Raw genomic sequence first — 12,094 nt, 5'->3', positions numbered from 1 at the left:
TTGGACTATGCCACCCAGAATGCATGTTTCCATTTAATGATATTGTAAGAAGTAGCCCTCTATAAGTCCTGCCACTCTTCCATAAACATAAGGGCCTATATTGAACAGTATCCTCCTTGTCAAGACTCATCTCTATACAAATATTAAGCAGCTGGGAACCAGGTATTCTGGGCACAACAGTGGACAGAACAGACAAAAATCCTTGTCCACTAGGAGGTTCATTCCAGCTGGAGAGACAGAAACCTGGAGAAAATGCTGTCAGTTCTCTGCACTAGAAACAGCTCTGCTTCTGCTGGGTTCTGGTCTTCTTTTATCCTGGGAAGCCCATGAACCATATAACTAATCATGTTCCTCTAATTCAGCCACTTGAAATCATAGGACAAAGCTTGCAGTCCATCACCAGCAAGTGTGGCCTGTCCAGTCTCCATCAAGACTTCATGGATCTGGTTGTAACCTGCAGTAACCTCACTGGATTTCACCTTACCCTCTGCTAGACTGAATGTTTGTGTCCCCACCGCAAATTTATATGTTGACCCTTAACCCCCCAAAATGATGGTATTTGGAGGTAAGACCTCTGGGAGGTGATTAGGTCATGACGGCAGAGTCGTCATGAATGGGAAATCCCATAGAGCTCCTTTGCCCCTTCCACCACGTGAGAACATAGCTAGAAAAAAATCTGGCTATGAACCAGGAAACAGGCTCTCACCAGACACTGTATCTGCCAATGGCTTGATCTTGGACTTCCCAGCCTCCAGAACTATGAGAGATAAACTGTGCTTATAAGGCACCCACTCTACGGTATATTGTTACAGTGGTCTCAAGTAGTGGTAATCTTGTTGCCTGGGGGACGTTTGGCAATGTCTGGAACCATTTTTGGTTTGTCCAACATAAAGGGGGCAGGGCATGTGCTGGGATCTAGTGGCTAGAGACCAAGAGTGCTACTAAATATTCTGCAAAGCCCAGGACAGCTCCCAGCAGCAAAGAATTATCCAGCATACATCATCCATAATGTCACTGTTACGAAACTCTGCTCTATACTTGCTTTTCTTTTGTCTAACTGCACCTATTTTTAAGTTACTCATCTTGCTGAGTTATGTGTTACTGTAGGTCATCTTAAAACCTTTTGAGAACAAGAAGTGGGGGGCAAACGGAGAGCATAGATAGAATCTAAGCAAGAATTGTTCATGTCAACAAGATTTGTTAAGCAAACCATTTCCTGAGCCACATTAATTTACCCAACCTATTTAGCTGTTTATTGCATTTCACTGTCTCAATGAACATCCATGTTTTGAAAACTACATCAATAGAACATATTTAAACCAAAAGATGTACTAGATACCAATATCATTTTCCATCTTCAGTTTTGTAATTAATTCTTTGAATCACAAACTTCAATTAGCAATACACAAAGTGTTTCAGAAACATCCTAACATACATTAGTAGATCAAACTACAGTGGCATTCACCTAAACAGACCTGCACCACTAGTTTCATCTCTTAAGAGAATTGATTTTCTTTCTTCCTTCCTGAGAGAAATATGTAAATTAGCACTTTGATACCACAATCTCGCTTTTGTCTGTCAACTCAGCTTCAAGAAAGTTAATTCCTTTGCTTATGAACATGCCCCCGCCAACACACACACCGCCAGCTGTATCATCACAGTCCCAACGACAAAGCGCCGCACAGCAGGCGTTTAATTGTGATGTGTACATTAAGCATTAAATTCAATTGTCTGCAGATGAAAAAACAGAGCTAATGTTATATTACAGTATTTCGAAACATAGCACTTCTTAATTTAGAAACAATGACACTGGGGAAGCACAGGGAATATACTGATCTGACTTTGCATACATATCACCTATTTTCCTGTCACTTTAATATTCTAGATGTGTCTCTGACCTTTAGTTAGGGATCTGATCTCTGCCTGAAGTCGTTTACTTATCCGAAGACATTAAATTCCCCCGGCACCATCATGTCCCCATCAGCAACATAACTAAAGTTTCTGACCGCGGTTAACAAAGGAGGCAGAGAATATACTCCTTACCAGTCACTGTCCCTGCACTTAAAGTCAGAGGGGAAAATCTCCACGATGCCACAAAACTTGACATTCTGTGCCAGCTTCCCCCTCTGGTGGGGAGAGTGGACCCCCAGGCAGGTAGCAGTAGTAGTCCCATTTTACCAATGGGCAAACACATTGGGAAACATTAACCCCTCCAAAGTTATCAGCTCCACAGGAGGTACAAAAGGAATCAAGCCCAAGGTTCCTAACTCCAAAGCCCATGGTCCTTCCACTGTTCCAAACCGTGAGAGGGGCTCACAGCAGCAAAGCACATGAAGCCCTGGAAAGTTGATTTTAATTCCCTCTTTCATCCTCGGTCCTAGAAGGCTCCCCAGAGAAGGCTGGGTCTTACACTCTGGTGTCAACCAATCTGAATGATCTAGTTCAATCCTAACTGGCAGTCTACAGAAGCGGTTTCTAGGACTTGTTAGCTGAAATCCTCAAGTCAGAATTACAGAATCACAAAATCCAATCACCTGTAGTCTAATTTCCTGCTTTTCAGAAGACAGAGGCCCAGCCAAGTCAATCGCCCAGGTTTGCAAAGATAACCGCCTAGGTTTCTGGTGCGAAAATCCTGACCAGAACCCAGATTTCCAGACCTACAATCTGTTACCTTGCTCCCCTTACCTACTCCTGTAGTCCTGCTGGTGTCCACCACTCTAGTATAATTGACTTGTAGGATTTTCTATGGGTTTTGTTTATAAATGCTTTATAACCAAGACTTGTTTTAACAACTAGACATCGTGCTAAGGGCTGAAGACAAAAAACAGAATGCACATAGTCATCTTCCTTAGGACACTTCTACCAGAGTGCAGGAGACAGACACAAAAGCACAACCATGAAACAACATGGCAAATGTAACAAAGGAGTTAGGTATGAGGGATTGTAGCGGCTTTGAGCAGAGTTGTGGTCCAGCACCTAGTTAATTTCCGGTCCTTACTGTATTGGCTAAGCCATGCGTGTCACTTAATGCCTGAAACGCAGAAAGGAGTTAACTATCATTCACTCACACAGACTATGGTCTTCTCAGGGACCCTGAAGCCAGTGCCTGAAGGAACAGAGTGGTGTGTAAACAGTTGGTAATTTTCCTTCTAGCTTGGGCTTTTCAAGCTTTTCTTTAATGGGGTACAGGAAAAAAATTATTTTCTAAACAAGTTGGTCTAAGTAGGACGTATGAAGAGAATCCTCTTTGTTGAGAAGCTGCTGTGCTAAGTACCGTAGAGGGGAAATACCTGAGTCCACAGGGTCTGAGGCTGAGAAGAACTATTTTGTGTTACGGCAGGAGGAACAATTTGCTGTTGCTCCAGAGAAGGAAAGAGAAGGAACATGAAAAATGCGAAATAAGCACCGAAAGACAAGTGTTTTTTTCAACTAAATGAAAACCAACCATGGATAATAATTGGCAGCTAAACCTTCTCTGAGAGGAGGTGTAGGAGGAAGAGCAGAGTTTCTCCCACCATCGGTGCCACGCAGTCTGACCCTAAACATCCGTCCTTCTTCAGGCACCAACCGCCCCACCATGGCGGGTGTCTAAGAGCAGTGGGAGCATCACATCCCATTTCCTGAGGGGACCAGAAAACAGGGGAGATGGGGAGGCAGGGCTGTGAGGCAAGCCTACAGCTGGGACAGCACTCAGCCACTTACAGGGGGCGAATGATAACTTCACCTATAAAATAAGGAAAATTACTTCCTCCTCACAGGACTCTTGTGGATTAAGTTAAGTGATCAGTAGCAAGTTCCTAGGAAGAGAAAACGCTCAAATGTTTCTTCTCTTCCCCTTTCCATTTCCTCTCTTCGCCCGCTTCATTTTGCCAGAACCATAAAAGAAAAATAATCAAGCACTAGAACTTCTGATCAGTAACATCTATTGACCTTAAAAATAAACTCTCGGGCTTCCCTGGTGGCGCAGTGGTTGAGAGTCCGCCTGCGGATGCAGGGGACACGGGTTCGTGCCCCGGTCCGGGAAGGTCCCACATGACGCGGAGCGGCTGGGCCCGTGAGCCATGGCCGCTAAGCCTGCGCATCCGGAGCCTGTGCTCCGCAATGGGAGAGGCCACAACAGGGAGAGGCCCGCGTACCACAAAAAAAAAAAAAAAAAAACTCTCCACAAGTGTCTGGGAGAAACTTCAAAATATGCTCTTCTTGTAAAATAACGTGTAAGCTCTTTAACTGGACAAACATATAAATTAATATTCATTTCATGATTTTACATTAAGAGGAAGAAAGGTTTGTTTGAAGAAGTCTGCCATGGGTAGCGGTAGCAAACCGAACCCTGACCCAAGAGACAAAATAAACTCTCTTCAGAAAAACATTCCTAAGAAGCATGAGTCACATGCTCTCAGCAGCTCAGGGGCCTCACCTGGTTAAAATGGAAACATTTTAGAAGGACAGGAAAAACAGTCACTGAGAAATTGGCAAACAGAGAACTCAAGGGAGGGCTCTGGGGATGGGGGGTGGTGCAGGCCCATGCAAACTATTTTTATCAGCTTCATTTCTTCTTCAAGAGGGAAAAGATAACCAGAGAGTGTGCAGAGAATGGAGAAGAAAGAGAAAGAAAGGACTGAGGGAGAAAGGAGAGGGAGATGGGGAGAGGAGAAAGTGACCCAACAAGGCCTGTTCAAGGACGCTAATGCCCTGTCGGCTCCCATGCTCCGTGTCACCTCATGCTTCCATTCCGGATGTGTCCCGCTCTCACCACAGAGCCTAACAATCTTCTCTCTTAGCAAACATAACCCATAATAAATAAATAATTATATAACATTAAATGTATTAAATACTTAGAAATGAATATAGTCCACAATTCTAAATAAAGAAATCCCAAGACCTTCAGTCAGCAGCTCCCCTGGCTCAGCACCAAATCGCACTTACTCCTGGATCTCTACCTGAACAGGGTCCGCCCAGCTGTCTACCCTGTATCCCTGGGCTGAGTCTCTGCTTCTCAGCTACTACTCTCCCTGGCCTGGGCCCCCAGAACTCAAGGTCTGGGGGCTGCCTTGTGCCCAGGGTCTGGCACTGACTCACTCTTGCCTCTGAAATGCAGCCTGCTGGGGACCAGATCCCAACACAGTGCCTGACCTCAATGCCTCCTGCCTGTCGGCCCAGTGAACAGCCGCATGTCTGCCCCACCTCTGCTGGGAGCCACAGCCAGGCTTCAGGGCTTGCTTTAGAGCTTTAGGTCATGGTGCTAACAGCCCAGCTCTCCTGTCTGGTCACACCATCCCAGGGCTGAATCCCAAGTCGTCATCCACCACGTGGACTCCCAGCCCCCAAGAGTAGGCCAGGTCTAACCTACCAGGCCCCCAGGGGAACATGAACTAGAGAAACATAGGAAGGAGAAAATGGCTCAGAAAGACATGTAAGAGGAGGAAGGGAGAGGGTAGGAAATGTAATGAGGGAGACAGAAGAAAAAGGAGAAAGAAGGAGCAATGAATAGCTTGACAGACTCTCAGAAAGGAATCCGTCAACTTCATAGTCTACTATTCACTTGGGTCATGAGTGCATGAGTAACTTGATCACTTTGATCTTCTGATTACTGATGTCCTTGAAAAGTCTGATTGGCTGACCAACCATTACTGGGAACTCACATATTTTTATCTATTCTCTACAAAAGGGTCTGGCTCCAAACAGGAGCTCTCTGTTCAGACCCCCCAACCCCACACTTGCTGGGAAGAAAACTCTTCTCCAGGTTCCAGGAGTGAAGGACAAATCAATACATTCCCAACAACGAGCTGAAATCAGGCGAGGAAAAGATCTTGCCTTTGGGTACAGGTTCATAGCTCTGCTAAAAGAAGTATTCAACAGAAGCCACAGTGTAGTAAAAACAGACAGAAGATAATTCATGGTCAAGAATCCCTTGAGTTCTCAAATCAGCCCCCAAGGATTGGGTAGAGCTGCGTAAATAAGACCAACACAGCAACAAGAAGAGTTGAAGAGAACTGAGAGTTCTTTCATCTTTTTTTAATCATGTCTATAAACAAGAATTCTAAAACTACTATTAAAAATATACTTACTTTAGGGCTTCCCCCCTGGTGGCGCAGTGGTTAAGAATCCACCTGCCAATGCAGGGGACACGGGTTCGAGCCCTGGTCCAGGAAGATCCCACATGCCATGGAGTAACTAAGTCCATGCGCCACAACTACTGAGCCTGCACTCTAGAGCCCGCGAGCCACAACTACTGAAGCCGCTCACCTACAGCCCGTACTCCGCAATAAGAGAAGCCACCGCAATGAGACGCCTATGCACCGCAACAAAGAGTGGCCCCCGCTCACCGCAACTAGAGAAAGCCCGTGTGCAGCAACGAAGACCCAACACAGCCAAAAATAAGTAAACAAAAATCTTAAAAAATGAATAAAATCTATCTTTAAAGAAAATATATACTTACTTTAGCCAATAAGAAGAAACAATTGTTTCCCTGCCACTAAAGATCAAAAACAAAACCAACCCAATAAACAAGGTAGAGAGCCCATCAGTCCCTACCTTCGGAAAGCATGAACACACTGACATCTGACCATGTCTGAAACAGACTTGAGCAGGTGGACCCAGAGAGCAATTCAGCAGTCAGCATCTGACCCAGCTCTGGCTCCCATGCCCCAGGTCTTTATTTTTCCACTCTTGCCTGAGACTTGCCTGTGGATCTAAAGGCTGGAATCAAGAGACGTGCTAAATTAGGGCAAGTTTCAAGTTTGAGCTTGAAATCAGCCAAGAACAGAACACAGCACTCTGTGCATATAGTCTTCCTTTTAATAAATCTAGGGTTCTCGTATATAAAACTTAAAGGTAGATAGATTACTTTCCTTCTCCTTATATGGGGATTTTCAACAATGAATTCCTCGGCCATTTAAATGTTTATTCAAAGATTAACAAACACCAGTTCACAAAATGTGAAAGCATAGCTCTCTTCTACAAGGCCATGACCATTAGACTGGTCTGGCTGGTGAAGTACACCATCCCCATCCATTTGTATCATCACAGCTACCAGAAGCCAGACTGCCTCACCATCAGGGCTATGGGTTTTCTTTGTCCTCCAGTTCCTGTAATGGTCATGGTCATCCCCTACTGCTGAGAGGCCCCATTGCCACCAAGCCCAAGCCCACCACAGCCACTGAATGTTCATTCCTGACGTTCACCACTCCTTGGTGTTGCAGGGATCAGCTAACTGCAGCCCACACGACAAATACAAATTGACTGGACCACAGCCATACCCATTCGTTTACATACCATCCACGCTCTGCCCACATCAGCAGGGCTGATCAGTTGTCCCAGAGACCATATGGCTCATGAAGCCCAAAATACTTACTATCTGGCCCCCTTAACTGAACCAGTTTGCCAGTGCCCGATTTCTCCTATGAGCATCTACTATGAGCATCTACTATGTGCCAAGTGCTGTCTGGGCAGTGTGGAGAGAGCAGTGAGCAAAGCCAAGCCCCTTTCTTCAGGTAGAATTAAGGGCTGTGAAGCAGCAGCAGGATATGCCACTCTATTATATGGGTGGTTAGAGATCATCTCTCTGGCAGGTAGCCATCTGAGCAGAGACCTGGAGGGAGGGGTGCAGGGGGAAGAAGCTTCCAAGCCAAGGGGAGGGCAAGTGTGAGGACCCAGAAGTGACAGTGAGTTCAGCATGTGAGAAACAGCAAGTAAGGTGGCTGGCCAACACCCACTTTCCCTGGTCTCAATCCACCAGTCCCTCTCTTCCTTGCTAGGCACAGCCCTCACTGCACACCAGGCACCATACTAAGTGCTTTAGGCAGGTTATCTCATTTAATCTTTAAAAGCACCCTCTGACATGGTATTATCATCATCCCATTTTACAGATAAGGAAACAGGTTTATTTAGGGAGTGTAAGTGACTTGCCCCAGGTATCAAAGCTGGTGACCGATAAAGACTGAGCCCCACGGCTAGCGATCAGACCCATCCTCTTCCTCTATGCCATCTTTGTGCAGGCAGCACCAGCCCCATCACCCAGCTACAGACCAACAGCTTTATGTTACTGTTGTACCTGGTGCAAGGTGTGGGCCACCTGGACTGGTGAAAGAGGCTTCCCTGAGCCTGCTTCCTTTCCCACTCTCTGTTTTTGGACCAGATGCTCCCTGAACTCCTCTCCTTCCTCCTTCCTCCTTCCCTAATGTTACATAAGCCTCCTAAGACTACTTCCAAAACAAACTCACCAGGCTACAGAAGCCTCACTGATGCAGGGAAATGACTTGCAAAAGAAGAAAGGAGGAAGGGAACTAATATTTACAGAAGGCCTTCTGTGGGCCAGGCACCGATATAAACACTGTGGACTTTATTTCTGGGAGATTATGCTTAGTGAGAAGATCGAAGTAGAAAAACACAACATCTTCCATTTAGATTTCTGCATTCCACAGTGCAGGAGCTGCTAGAGGCGGCTCCAGCACAGACACGCTGTGACTTTTGTACTTTGTACTGTATGTACTACTGTACCGTGTGCCTCAAGATCACTCATCGTCCAGTGTCCTGAGACAAGATGTGCAGCAACTTCCTATTCTTTCCTACCTCAGCCCATGTTCTCCGATGCCCTCACTCTGCCCCCCTCTCTCCTTTAAGAGCTTACATCAGCCTTTATGCTTTGCTCACAAGTGTTACAATGGTGTTCTGGGCACAACTGATTGGTTCTAAAGCAACCATCTACCCATACACACACTTACCTCTTCCTAGAGGTGCAGGAGCCCACAGGCAGTTAGGACCCTTGGTGATTTACGATTTCCCAAGCCTTCCCAAGACAGGTATGTGGACCAATGCCCCAGTGTAGCCTTTAATTTAGAACAAGACTAAGAAACCTAAGAGTCATTCACAGCACAGTTCCAAAGCCACAGGGACTAGGAGAGCGAGGAACACACCTCAATAAATGCTACCCATAAGAAATGGAATGGAAAAGTGTTCAGAATGGTGAAAAATAACCTTCCCTGCTCAGTGGAAAAAAATTAGAACCACGCTTTGCCAATTCCTCTATTTTAGCGTAATACACAGGAAAACACAATCTTCTTCTTGGTTATAGTATGTCTGCTGCCCCCCATGAATCCTAATCGCTTATCTGTGCTTCCTACAACTTAGCAAAAGGCCTGACAGAGTCAACACTTTGCATATGCATCACATGAATAAATGTCTACTTTGGACTTGGGGGCATTATTATATGACAAATACCCCGAGGAGTTAAGAGATGCACCACTGAGAAGGAGTGAAAAGAAGACTGAAATAAGGCTACAATGCCTCCATACGTATAAAAGGAGAGGAGGAGTCACTATGCAAAAAAATTCCCTGCAGCTGGGTTAGGAATGGGCCCAGTTATTCCTTACACCTGACTACTATTCCCTTCTGATTGAGGCAAACCAGTTTTACCCATCTCTTCTTTTTTCTCCCCAGAATTCCTGCCATGGTTGGGGCGGGGGAAAAGGGCAAGGAAAATAAGAATATTTCTTATTCTTAAGAATAAGAAATGACCTCTCCTGCAACAACTAGAGAAAGATGTGGCTGAACAGGTGGGTGTCCTCTGTCTGGGGAGGGAGTCAGTAACAGCAGGATTATCTGCAAGTGTAAAATTATTTTACTTTTTATGTTCCACAAGTAAATACTAAAACATGGGGCACTACGCACCATTTCTCTATTTCCCAAATGAACACGAATAAAGGAAAAAGCTGGAAAGTCCACTCTGAGAAATATTTTTGAAAACACCGAAATGACTTTACACAAACATAATTAAGTAAGGGCATTTTTCTTACTTGACAAATCACGCTTCATCACCGTAGCTAATTAAACCAAGAAAAAAGAAAATCTACAGGAAAATGACAAGGAAGGTATCAATAACTCAAGACTTTAATAACTGCTCTAAAAGAGGGAAACAATCTACCTAAAATCTTTAAAGAGTTCTGACGCTTCAGAATCTTATACAGTCACAATATTTCATAACAAAAATGTATTCATCAACAATGGACATAATCAAGTTGCAGTAAAAGGTCAGAGAAGTTAGATGAAATCTATCTGTAAGCAGCCTAAGAATATGGTATGCTCACAACGCCACAGGCCTGGCAGTAGCTATAAGTTCACCACAATCGAAAAAAGTAAGAAGGCAGACCTGTCACAGCATCTTCAAACTGAAGGAGAATGTCGTGACCATCTACTCTGGCCTCCCCAAAATACCTTCAGAATCTAGAGCTGCCCCCTGCACCCGCCCGGCCACGGACACACATACACTCTTCACCCTTCTCCCTGTTTTATTCTCCTCCACAGCACCTATCGACACTTCCTTGTTTGCTTATTGTTGCCCATTAGAACAGAAGCTTCAGGAAGGGAGAGATTAGGATCTGTTTTCTTCCCTGGTGAAAGCCCAGAGGCTAGAAGAGTGCCTGGCATGTAGGTGCAGTGACCATTAGTGCTGCGTGGACCATCCTGAGCTCTCCACCTTCTCGGCACACAACAATATTGCACTTCCTGCCCCTTGGGGTTGGATAGAGTCACGTGACAAGATATGACCAGCGAGAGTAAGGAAAAGCGGTATGTGTCACGTGCAAGCTTAAGCGCTTAACTGGGGGTGTGAGACCCTCCAGAGCACTCGTCTAACCCTGCTTCAGCGACCACCTGCTCCAGACGAGGCTGCTCTGTCAGCCTATCCCAGACAATACAAGTAGAGCCCCAGCAAACCCCCAATGGTTGTGAAGCATGAGCAAGAAATAAACCTTTGTGCTATAAGCCACTGAGGCTTAACGGATAGGCTAGGTGCTCAGTAAAAATGTGTGGGTGAATGTGTCAGCTTCCCTCACAGAGCATAATGAGCTCTGAGAGGACCTGTGGACTCACAACGCAGCCCATTCTAAGTTGGAACAAGTCACAGGTGCTTCCTGGTACTAAGTCCAAAACTGTTCCTAAAGAAAAGGATGCTGTGATGCTCATTTTATATGTCAATTTGACTGGGCCCTGTTTCTTTGGAGAACCCTAATTCAAATGCATACAGCAGGACAGGGTAAAGGGCAGGAAAAGGTTGTTATCCACTCACTCCCTGCTTTCCACATCTGCTTCAAGCTTTCCTGAAGGGTCCTTCGATTGAACAAGGTCAAGAGAGAGTGACTCAGAAGCTATGTTGTGAGAAATGATCAGTATTAGTAAGAGAAAGGTTTGTCTTACAGATGTTTCACTCAGAAGCCTCTGAAGAAATTAAGCCTCCTCCTAGCAAAGCAGACCTCCAGGATGAAACAGCCCCTCCAGGATGGATCTTAGACTTGAGAGGAGCTTAGAAGTAGAAGCAGGTCTAAGGAATCAAAGTATAGGGATGAACACTAGGCCAAGAAGGGACTCTCAGCTGCTCAGATGTGGTAGCTTTATTACATGCCCAGGAAGGAATTCTTTGGTACTTCTCCCTCTAAGAGGTAGACCTTGATAACACTCCCTGCTTCAGTGTAGGCTATACTTAATGACTTGCTTCTAAGATCATAACAGGGCAGAAATGATGGTGTGTAAACTTCTAAAACTTGGCCATAAAAGGTATTGTGAGTTTCTCCTTGTTCTCTCCTTCTCCTCTCATCTTCCCCACTGGTCCATCCATCCGTTCCTCCCCTCCCATACATTGAATACTTCGTCTGGGAGAAGCCAGCTGCCATGTCATGAGGACATTCAAGCATCCCTATGGAGAAGCCCCTGTGGTAAGGAACTGAGGCCTCCAGACTACAGCCAGCACCAATGGGCCAGCAGGTTGAGAGAGACACCCTGGAAGTGGGTCTTCCTTTATTTTTATTATTTTTTTTTGGCAGCGTTGGGTCTTAGTTGCAGCACGTGGGGCCTTCAGTTGAGGCGTGCGGGATCTTTCATGTGGCATGGGCTCTTTGTTGTGGCGCACAGGCTTCTCTCTAGTTGCAGCATGCGGGTTCTCTCTCTAGTTGTGGTGCATGGGCTCCAGAGCGTGTGGGCTCTGCAGTATGTGGCATGTGGGCTCTCTCATTGATGTGTGCAGGGTCAGTAGTTGTGGCACACAGGCTTAGTTGCCCCGTGGCATGTGGGATCTTAGTTCCCCGAGCAGGGATCGAACCCT

General features: G+C 45.6%; 1 protein-coding gene across 1 annotated transcript in view; it reads right to left on the bottom strand.

The window, feature by feature from the left end:
* The window catches only part of MAST4 (microtubule associated serine/threonine kinase family member 4), a gene marked incomplete at its 5' end in the record, with an annotated part of 565,267 nt that overhangs the window by 403,985 nt on the left and 149,188 nt on the right, over positions 1-12,094 (bottom strand). The window lies entirely within an intron of this gene.

This window comes from Grampus griseus, assembly GCF_964374135.1.
Source record: "Grampus griseus genome assembly, chromosome: 3".
NCBI lineage: Eukaryota > Metazoa > Chordata > Mammalia > Artiodactyla > Delphinidae > Grampus > Grampus griseus.
Note: the sequence above shows the minus strand (reverse complement) of the source record. Positions and strands in the feature narration are given on the sequence as shown.